The sequence below is a fragment of the Giraffa tippelskirchi genome, chromosome 4 (genome assembly GCF_054371585.1).
Source record: "Giraffa tippelskirchi isolate mGirTip1 chromosome 4, T2T-mGirTip1v1.2.pri, whole genome shotgun sequence".
Classification (NCBI taxonomy): Eukaryota; Metazoa; Chordata; class Mammalia; order Artiodactyla; family Giraffidae; genus Giraffa; species Giraffa tippelskirchi.
In genome coordinates, this window is record NC_137278.1 from 179,893,871 (window position 1) to 179,904,124 (window position 10,254).

The following is a 10,254-nucleotide window of genomic DNA, read 5'->3' on the forward strand; positions in this document are numbered from 1 at the left end:
GCCCTTCCAATGAATACCCAGGACTGATTTACTTCAGGATGGACTAGTTGGATCTCCTTGCAGTCCAAGGGACTCTCAAGAGTCTTCTCCAACACCACAGTTCAAAAGCATCAATTCTTTGGTGCTCAGCTTTCTTTATACTCCAACTCTCACATCCATACATGACTACTAGAAAAACCATAGCCTTGACTAGATGGACCTTTGTTGACAAAATAATGTCTCTGCTTTTTAATATGCTGTCTAGGTTGGTCATAACGTTCCTTCCAAGGAGTAAGCATCTTTTAATTTCATGGCTGCAATCACCATCTACAGTGATTTTGGAGCCCAGAAAAATAAAGTCAGCCACTGTTTCCCCATCTGTTTGCCATGAAGTGATGGGACCGGATGCCATCATCTTAGTTTTCTGAATGTTGAGCTTTAAGCCAACTTTTTCACTCTCCTCTCTCACTTTCATCAAGAGGCTCTTTAGTTCTTCTTCACTTTCTGCCATAAGGGTGGTGTCATCTGCATATCTGAGGTTGTTGATGTTTCTCTTGGCAATCTTGATTCCAGGTTGTGCTTCTTCCAGCCCAGCGTTTCTCATGATGTACTCTGCATAGAAGTTAAATAAGCAGGGTGACAATATACAGCCTTGACGTACTCCTTTTCCTATTTGGAACCAGTCTGTTGTTCCATGTCCAGTTCTAACTGTTGCTTCCTGACCTGCATACAGGTTTCTCAAGAGGCAGGTCAGGTGGTCTGGTATTCCCATCTCTTTCAGAATTTTCCACAGTTTATTGTGATCCACACAGTCAAAGGCTTTGGCATAGTCAATAAAGCAGAAATAGATGTTTTTCTGGAACTCTCTTGCTTTTTTGATGATCCAGCGGATGTTGGCAACTTGATCTCTGGTTCCTCTGCCTCTTCTAAAACCAGCTTGAATATCTGGAAGTTCATGGTTCACATATTGCTGAAGCCTGGCTTGGAGAATTTTGAGCATTACTTTACTAGTGTGTGAGATGAGTACAATTGTGCGGTAGTTTGAGCATTCTTTGGCATTGCCTTTCTTTGGGATTGGAACGAAAACTGACCTTCTCCAGTCCTGTGGCCACTGCTGAGTTTTCCAAATTTGCTGGCTTATTGAGTGCAGCACTTAACAGCATCATCTTTCAGGATTTGAAATAGCTCAACTGGAATTCCTTCACCTTCACTAGCTTTGTTCGTAGTGATGCTTCCTAAGGCCCACTTGACTTCACATTCCAGGATGTCTGGCTCTAGGTGAGTGATCACACCATCGTGATTATCTGGGTCATGAAGATCTTTTTTGTACAGTTCTTCTGTGTATTCTTGCCACCTCTTCTTAATGTCTTCTGCTTCTGTTAGGTCCATATCATTTCTGTCCTTTATCGAGCCCATCTTTGCATGAAATGTTCCCTTGGTATCTCTAATTTTCTTGAAAATATCTCTAGTGTTACCCATTCTATTGTTTTCCTCTATTTCTTTGCTCTGATCGCTGAGGAAGGCTTTCTTATCTCTCCTTGCTATTCTTTGGAAATCTGCATTCAAATGGGTATATCTTTCCTTTTCTCCTCTGCTTTTGGCTTCTCTTCTTTTCACAGCTATTTTTAAGGCCTCCTCAGACAGCCATTTTGCTTTTTTTGCATTTTTTTTTTCTTGGGGATGGTCTTGATCCCTGTCTCCTGTACAATGTCATGAACCTCCGTCCATAGTTCATCAGGCACTCTGTCTATCAGATCTAGTCCCTTAAATCTATTTGTCACTTCCACTGTATAATCATAAGGGATTTGATTTAGGTCATACCTGAATGGTTTAGTGGTTTTCCCCACTTTCTTCAATTTAAGTCTGAATTTGGCAATAAGGAGTTCATGATCTGAGCCACAGTCAGCTCCCAGTCTTGTTTTTGCTGACTGTATAGAGCTTCTCCATCTTTGGCTGCAAAGAATATAATTAATTTGATTTCAGTGCCGACCATCTGGTGATGTCCATGTGTAGAGTCTTCTCTTGTTTTGTTGGAAGAGGGTGTTTGCTATGACCAGTGCTTCTCTTGGCAAAACTCTATTAGCCTTTGCCCTGCTTCACCCTGTACTTCAAGGCCAAATTTGCCTGTTATTCCAGGTATTTCTTGACTTTCTACTTTTGCATTCCAGTCCCCTATAATGAAAAGGACATCTTTTGGGGGTGTTAGTTCTAAAAGGTCTGGTAGGTCTTCATAGAACCGTCCAACATCAGATTCTTCAGTGTTACTGGTCGGGGCATAGACTTGAATTACCGTGACATTGAATGGTTTGCCTTGAAAACGAACAGAGATCATTCTGTCATTTTTGAGATTGCATCCAAGTACTGCATTTTGGACTCTTTTGTTGACTATGATGGCTACTCCATTTCTTCTAAGGGATTCCTGCCCACATTAGTAGACATAATGGTCATCTGAGTTAAATTCACCCATTCCAGTCCATTTTAGTTCGCTGATTCCTAGAATGTTGTCGTTCACTCTTGCCATCTCCTGTTTGACCACTTCCAATTTGCCTTGATTGATGGACCTAACATTCCAGGTTCCTATGCAATATTGCTCTTTATAGCATCGAACCCTGCTTCTATCACCAGTCTCATCCACAACTGGGTGTTCTTTTTGCTTTGGCTCCATCCCTTCATTCTTTCTGGAGTTATTTCTCCACTGATCACCAGTAGCATATTGGATCCAGTAGCTGGCACAGGAGCAGCGGCAGCTCAGTGCAGGAGGGCCGAGAAGAGATACCCAACGTCCAAGGTAAAAGAAACCCAAGTAAGACGGTAGGCGCTAAGGGAGGGCATCCAAGGGCAGACAGACTGAAACCACAGTCACAGAAAACTAGCCAATCTGATCACATGGACCACAGCCTTGTCTAACTCAATGAAACTAAGCCATGCTGTGTGGGGCCACCCAAGACAGACGGGTCATGGTGGAGAGGTCTGACAGAATGTGGTCCACTGGAGAAGGGCATGGCAGACCACTTCAGTATTCTTGCTTTGAGAACCCCATGAACAGTATGAAAAGGCAAAAAGATAGGACATTGAAAGATGAACTGCCCAGGTCTGCAGGTGCCCAATATGCTACTGAAGATCAGTGGAGAAATAACTCCAGAAAGAATTTTGTTTTTAGAGGAGTTTTATTTTCCTAATACTGAGATTTTATTTTATTTTTCTTAGGCTAAAGACAATTTCAGCATGCTGTGCTGTGCATGCTCAGTTGCTCAGTCATGTCCGACTCTTTGCAGCCCCACCTGCCAGGCTTCTCTGTCCAAGGAATTTTCCAGACAAGAGTACTGGAGGAGGTAGCTATTTCCTTTTCCAGGGGATCTTCCCGACCCAAGGATAGAACCTGCATCTCTTGTGTCTTCTGCATTGGCAGGCTGATTCTTTACAACTGCACCACCTGGGAAGCCCTCAGCATGTTGAATGCCGTGAAATCATATAAGCCTGTTGCTTATGTTTTACCACAGTATGAACAGTGTAAAACCTTCGGGATTATCTGAAAACAGAATCGTCTGTTCTAAATAGGCTGAGTTTGTGTCTGTATGTGGTCCTAGAAAGAGGGGGAAAGGTTTCTCTAAGTAAGAGGCCAATAGAATTGCCGTGCAGCCAAATTTTGCCTTGATATCAACAGGTTGCAAAGGTGAATAATAATACTATTTTCTGCCTGCATTACACATTATATTTTATATTAGTCAAGGAATAATGATTTTAGGTCTAGAAGGAGGAACATTGTAACCATCAGCAGAAGTACCACAGGAACTGCTTTTTAAGCTCAAGTCTCATACTTCTTGCTCTGCTGAAAACAGGGAAACCACAAGGCATTCAGGATGGGTGTAGCTGGGGAAGATACTCACTCCCAAGATGGTTCATTCACATGGCAGGCAAACTGGTACAGACTGCTCTCCCCAAGGCAGTTTGGACTTCCGCTCACACAACTTACTCAGGTTCCAAGAGTGAATGTTCTCAGAAACAGGAAGTGAAAGCTACCCATTCCTCAAGGTCCGGATGCAGAACATACACTTTGCCATATTCAACTGTTAGTCAAGCAGTTACAGAGCCCATGCTCAAGGAGAGGAGACATAGACACCACTTCTCTATAGGAGACCCTATTTTAAAACCACCACCTGTATAAATCATCAAAATAAAAGCATACTTCTTTTTAATTTGATCTTGCCCTTATAATCTTACCTGGGCATGTCTGTCCCAATCTTGGAAAATTAAGTGCATCCCCAAGTTCAGCTAGCAAATCCTGATGTTTCAAAGAATCACAACAAAATAGGCAAGAAACTGTGTGACCTTACCTTTATTTAGGGGCTTCCCAGATGGCACAGTGGTAAAGAACCCACCTGCCAATGCAGGAGATGCAAGAGAGGCAGGTTCGGTCCCTGGGTGGGAAAGATCTCTTAGAGAAGGAAAAGGCAACCCACTCCAGTATTTTTGCCTGGAGAATCCGCATGGACAGAGAAGCCTGGTGGGCTACAGCCCATGGGGTTGCAACGAGTTAGACACAACTGAGCAATGAACAACAACAACACAACTGAGCAACAATAACACCTTTAATGGGGTATGTTGTCAATTTAACTGAAACAAGGGAAATCGCTTTGAAATATTGTCCTGAAGCAATAATTGGCTCCAGAGATTACAAACTATCTCTTTAACTTCTTGCACCACCATTCAAGAATCCCTTAATGTTTTCCCCTCTTCCTTTAATCTCTGAAATCTAGGTGGATTAGCTGGAGATATATCTTAAAGGGCTTGTAGTTGTCTGTTGAGTCTGTGTTTTGCAAGCTTATTTTTTCCCTGTCATGAATTCTTAATCACTAGTTATTCTGAGCGTCTACTATATGCTAAGCACTGGGATTTTTTTCAAAATACATGATTTGTTCTTTTATGGGAGTCATAGACCAGTGGGAAAGATACTTTTAATAAAGTAAAGAATCCTAAAATAAAGAATCAAAGAAATACTACAATAAAGCTAAATATAAAATTACATGTGCTTTCTGGAACATGGAAAGTTCCAAATAGGTGCCATGGAGCTGATTTTAAGAAACAAGTGTATATGTACCACAGCTTCCTTATCCATTCATCTGCTGATGGACATCTAGGTTGCTTCCATGTCCTGGCTATTGTAAACAGTGCTGCGATGAACATTGGGGTACACGCGTCTCTTTCAATTCTGGTTTCCTCGGTGTATATGCCCAGCAGTGGGATTGCTGGGTCATATGGCAGTTCTATTCCCAGTTTTTTAAGGAATCTCCACACTGTTCTCCATAGTGGCTGTACTAGTTTGCATTCCCACCAACAGTGTAAGAGGGTTCCCTTTTCTCCACACCCTCTCCAGCATTTATTGCTTGTAGACTTTTGGATAGCAGCCATTCTGACTGGTGTGAAATGATACCTCATTGTGGTTTTGATTTGCATTTCTCTAATAATGAGTGATGTTGAGCATCTTTTCATGTGTTTGTTAGCCATCTGTATGTCTTCTTTGGAGAAATGTCTGTTTAGTTCTTTGGCCTATATGCGGGACAGAATGAGAGACACAGATGCATGGAACAATTTTATGGACTCTGAGGGAGAAGGTGAGGGTGGGACGTTCTGGGAGAATGGCATTGAGACATGTGTATTGTCATATGTGAAACAGAGCACCATTCCATGTTCGATGCATGTGACAAGGGCTCGGGGCCGGGGCAGTGGGATGATCCAGAGGGATGGGAGGGGGAGGGAGGTGGGTGGGGGGTTCGGGAAGGGGAACACATGTAAACCCATGGCTGATTCTTGTCAATGTATGGCAAAAACTATTACAATATTGTAAAGTAATTAGCCCCCAAGTAAAATAAATAAATTTATAAAAAAAAAAAAAAAAAAAAGAAACAAGTGAAGATGCTTCAAGCAAATGAAGAAAAGCCGATCAGCACATGTGGCAAATAAATAGAAGTCACTAGGTGGGCGGCTCTGAGAAATGGTCATTCATATTAGTATGTGTGTAGAAGACAGAATAAAAGAAGGAACAAGGAAATGGGGCTGGAAAAGCAGGTTGAGCCAAATCATGAGTGTTGTATTCTGGGGCCAAGTGTTTGAACTTGCTCTCGTGTGTTATAGAAGGGAAATAGTAATTCCAGATTCCCTTTTAGAATCTGGCAGTACACTGGCTAGTGACAGAGAATTTACCCCACGATAATACAGCGGTTATTTTTCGAAGAAACCTCAACTTTTCCAAATTTGGTTTTTATAAGACTTGCTTTAAAAGAAAATATAGATCAGAGAATTTCTAGCTACATATACACAGTTGATAAACTTAAAAACCATAGAGCAAATAAGGTGATTGATTATTCCAAGCTTTGACAACCGAGCAGGACCCACCAAACTTCCCTGGTGGCTCAGATGGTAAAGAATCTGCCTGCAATGCAGGAGACCAGGTATCCATCCTCGGGTTGGGAAGATCTCCTGGAGAAGGAAATGGCAACCTACTCCAGTATTCTTGCCAGGAGAATTATTTGGACAGAAGAGCCTGGTGGACTACAGTCCATGGGGTCACAAAGAGTTGGACACGACTCAGCCACTAACACATACACACAGGACCCCATGGTGCCTTCCTGGGACAGACTCCTCCTCCATACTCTCTGCTTTACCTCCTCTCTGAGGTACCCTGATGGCAGTATTTGATGCACATTTCCTGAGTTGTTTTACACATGCGAAAACCCCCCACCAAATGGAAGATGTTAATTACTTGATGACTATGAGCACATAGCCCCAGGCCTCTAGGAACCAACGGACTGAAAAAGTTAACCCCTGTGACACTACCCTGTTACCTAACCATCAGCCAGTCAGAGAACTGTGCACAAACTGATCACAAGGTGCGACCACCCCCACCCACCTCCATCGCCTGGCTTTTAAAAATGCTTTGTCGAAACCCTTTGGTCTTTTGAGGGGTACGAAGATTCCCTGGAGAAGGAAATGGCAATTCTTGTCTAGAAAATTCCATGGACAGAGGAGCCTGGTGGGCTACAGTCAATGTGATCACGAAGAGCTGGACAACACTGAAAACACACGCACACACCTATCTCCGTGCATCCTCAGTTCCTCAGTGTTAGTCGCTCAGTCATGCCCGATTTGCAACCAATGGACTGCAGCCCACAAGGCTTCTCTATCCATGGGATTTTCCAGGCAAGGATACTTGAATGGTTTTCCATTTCCTTCTCTAGGGGATCTTCCCAACCCAGGAATTGAACCTGGGTCTCCTGCACTGTAGGCAGATTCTTTACCGACTGAGCTACCAGGGAAGCCCTTCTCCATGCATGGCCCTACATTAAACCTTTCTTTGCTCCAAACTCCAACCTTTCAGTTTGTTTGGCCTCACTGCGTGTTAGGCACACAGTTTATGCAAACACTTTGGGTTCAGAGTAAAGGTCTGTCTTTACAGTCATCATGGTTCTCTTAAAATGCTTTTCACCATTATATGCTGTTAGAACAAAGCATACAGATACTCAAAGGCAGCCATGGTCTGTGTGATAGTTCCCCCTTCCCTACCCAGAAATTTGGTGTTAAGGCAATATCAATTTATACAATGTAGCTCATATTCCCTGGCTAATAGATGGCATATTTTCCAACCTTCCTTATGAAAATATGCTATCGGGAAATTGCCATGTTCAAAGAACTGTCTTAGGAAATGAGGAGGGTATCTTATTAAGAGAAAAGAATGGAGGTGTGAGCCTAAATTGAAAAGTTGTCTTGAGCTATTCTACCAATGTTTTATAAAATTTTCAGGTAAAAACTTCCTGGGGGATGGGAAGATACTAATTTTAAAAAGACTTTTGAAAATGTCCTATTGAGATTGATCAATATGCTTTCCTGGGGGCTTCCTAGGTGGCTCTGTGGTAAAGAACCTACCTGCCAGTGCAGGAGATGCAGGAGCTACAGGTTTGATCTCTGGGTTGGGAAGACCCCCTGGAGAAAGAAAAGGCAACCCACTCCAGTATTCTAGCCTTGGAAATCGCATGGACAGAGGAGCCTCTTGGGCACAGTCCATAGGGTCTGAAAGAGTCAGATACGACTGAGCATGCACACAATATGCTTTTCTAAACATGCCCTATTCATTTTGCCAAACTGAAAATCCACAAAGTAAAAATGAAACACATTACAGTTCAAGACCTACAATAGCTCTTAGTCACCTATCGTCTGAAACCTCGTGAAATCTAAAGTGTATTAAGTCTTCTAGCTGATTTCTAGTCTCTCCCTTCTATATCTATATACACATTACTGTCTCAATTAGCACCTTATTTTTATGTAGTCATCTCCCTAAAAATGTTCTCAAAGACTCATTATCCTGCCCCCCTTCATGTGAAGCCCCCCATCTCTCCTGTATTGCTGGGGATTGTTGATTGTCAAGGGGTTAAGTTTCCCATGGTCACTAATGATTTCCTTCTGAATTCAACATGGGCTGTTCTGGTCTTGCCTTCTGCATGTGCTGTCTTTTCCCACAATCTGAACACAGCCATCAGGCTGGACACTACCAGAATCCTTCCCGCCCCAAACTGCTTCCTACTCAGTGATGTATGATGTATACAGCATATAGTGCATCAGACCAGTACAGAGGGTTTGGGTGAGCCTGTTGCAAAGCAAATAACAGAGCTGAATGTCTAATATTCTGTTCTGAAGTCTTTTGGGCATTCCTATACTCTGCACCCAATTACAATATGTGAATTTTTTCCCCTACACCAAGAAATTCTCAGACAATAGCTGAGGGTCCAACAATTTAACTCAATTCTGACTATCTACCTGGAGGGAGCATCAGATGCCACAGGTTAAGGGCTCAGTCCTATGCGATGCTCACCCTCACCACCACTTCAGATGCCCATCCCAAGTCCAGGTTGTCATATGGGCTCCTGAAGAACCGGCTATAGATTGTAGGTTCCCCTCGTTGCATAGATTAATTTGCCAGAGTGGCTCACAGAACTCAGAGAAACATTTATTCTCTAGATGACTGGTTTACTATGCGTGCTAATTCACTTCAGTAGTATCTGACTCTTTGCAACCCTATGGACAATAACCCACCAGGCTCCTCTGTCCATGAGATTCTCCAGGCAAGGATACTGGAGTGGGTTGCCATACCCTTCTCCAGAGGATCTTCCTGACCCAGGGATGAACCCATGTCTCTTGTGTCTCCTGCATTGGCAGATGAGTTCTTTACCGCTAGCTCCACCTGGTTTATTACAAAAGGACATAACACAGGAACAGCCAGATGAAAGAGTGTTGTGGTCCTTTAATGGACCGGAACATGGGGGTACAGAGTCAACCGATAAGAAAGTAAAAGAAGGAAGAAAAGAGGCTGCTATTCCCTGGTTTACACAGTATGCAAATATAACTCTAAGACAAAGAGCTAGCACCATCTACGTAGGCTCAGGGCGCCCTCTCGAAGAGGTCTTGAAAGCCCGGGTAAATAAGTAGACATGGTGGACACCTGTGCTCCGTAGAAGTAGCCTGAAACGGAGAGAGAGAGAGAGCGAGAGAGAGAGAGAGAGAGAGAGCGCGAGAGAGAGAGAAAATGAGGAAAGACACGGGAACCAGTGCTCCGATGGAACAGAGGCGTTTATTCAACATATTGTGGGCATATATATACTCTCCTACAAGATAGCCCTTTTTAGCAGGGACAGGGATCAAAAATCTAACAAGTCATCCAGAAAGCCAGAAGCTAGAATCATTCTCAATAGAGGGGGTTGTAAAAGTTATTTTACATATAGGAAGGGAAGAGTTGTAAATGGCTGCTGTTCACCATATGGAATTTCCATACGAATGAGATACATGAATTTCTATTATTCCCGAAAGCCGGCTTGCCAGCTCTCTGGCACCTGTATTCAGGTGCTGTTAAGGAACATAGAATTCATGCAAGACTGAAAACAGCACACAGGAAGCCTCCTGTTAAATGTATCCTGACAAAAGAGATGCACAGGGCAAGGTGTGGGGAAGGGGTGCAGAGCTTCCCCCAGAGCACACCACTCTCCTCCGATCTCCATGTGTTCACCAACCACAAATTCTCCAAACCCATCCTTCCAGTGTTTTATGGACATGTCACTACAGAGCCATGTCTGATTAAGTAATTGGCTGCTGCTGCTGAATTCATCCTTTCTTCCCTCCCTGGAGGTCAGTGAGGATGGGATTGAGAGGTCCAGCCCTCTAATCACATGGTTGGTTCCCCTGGCAACCAGCCCCCTCCTTAGATGTTTCCCAAAAGTCACTTATTAACGT

At 43.3% G+C, this 10,254-nt stretch overlaps 1 long non-coding RNA gene across 1 annotated transcript; it reads left to right on the forward strand.

Annotated features, from left to right (window-relative positions):
- The first annotated feature begins 3,306 nt into the window (after positions 1 to 3,306).
- LOC145503687 (uncharacterized) lies at positions 3,307 to 9,315 on the forward strand. Its single transcript, XR_014051660.1, has 2 exons — positions 3,307 to 6,396; positions 7,266 to 9,315. It is a non-coding gene; the product is annotated as an uncharacterized LOC145503687 (long non-coding RNA).
- Positions 9,316 to 10,254: the final 939 nt, after the last annotated feature.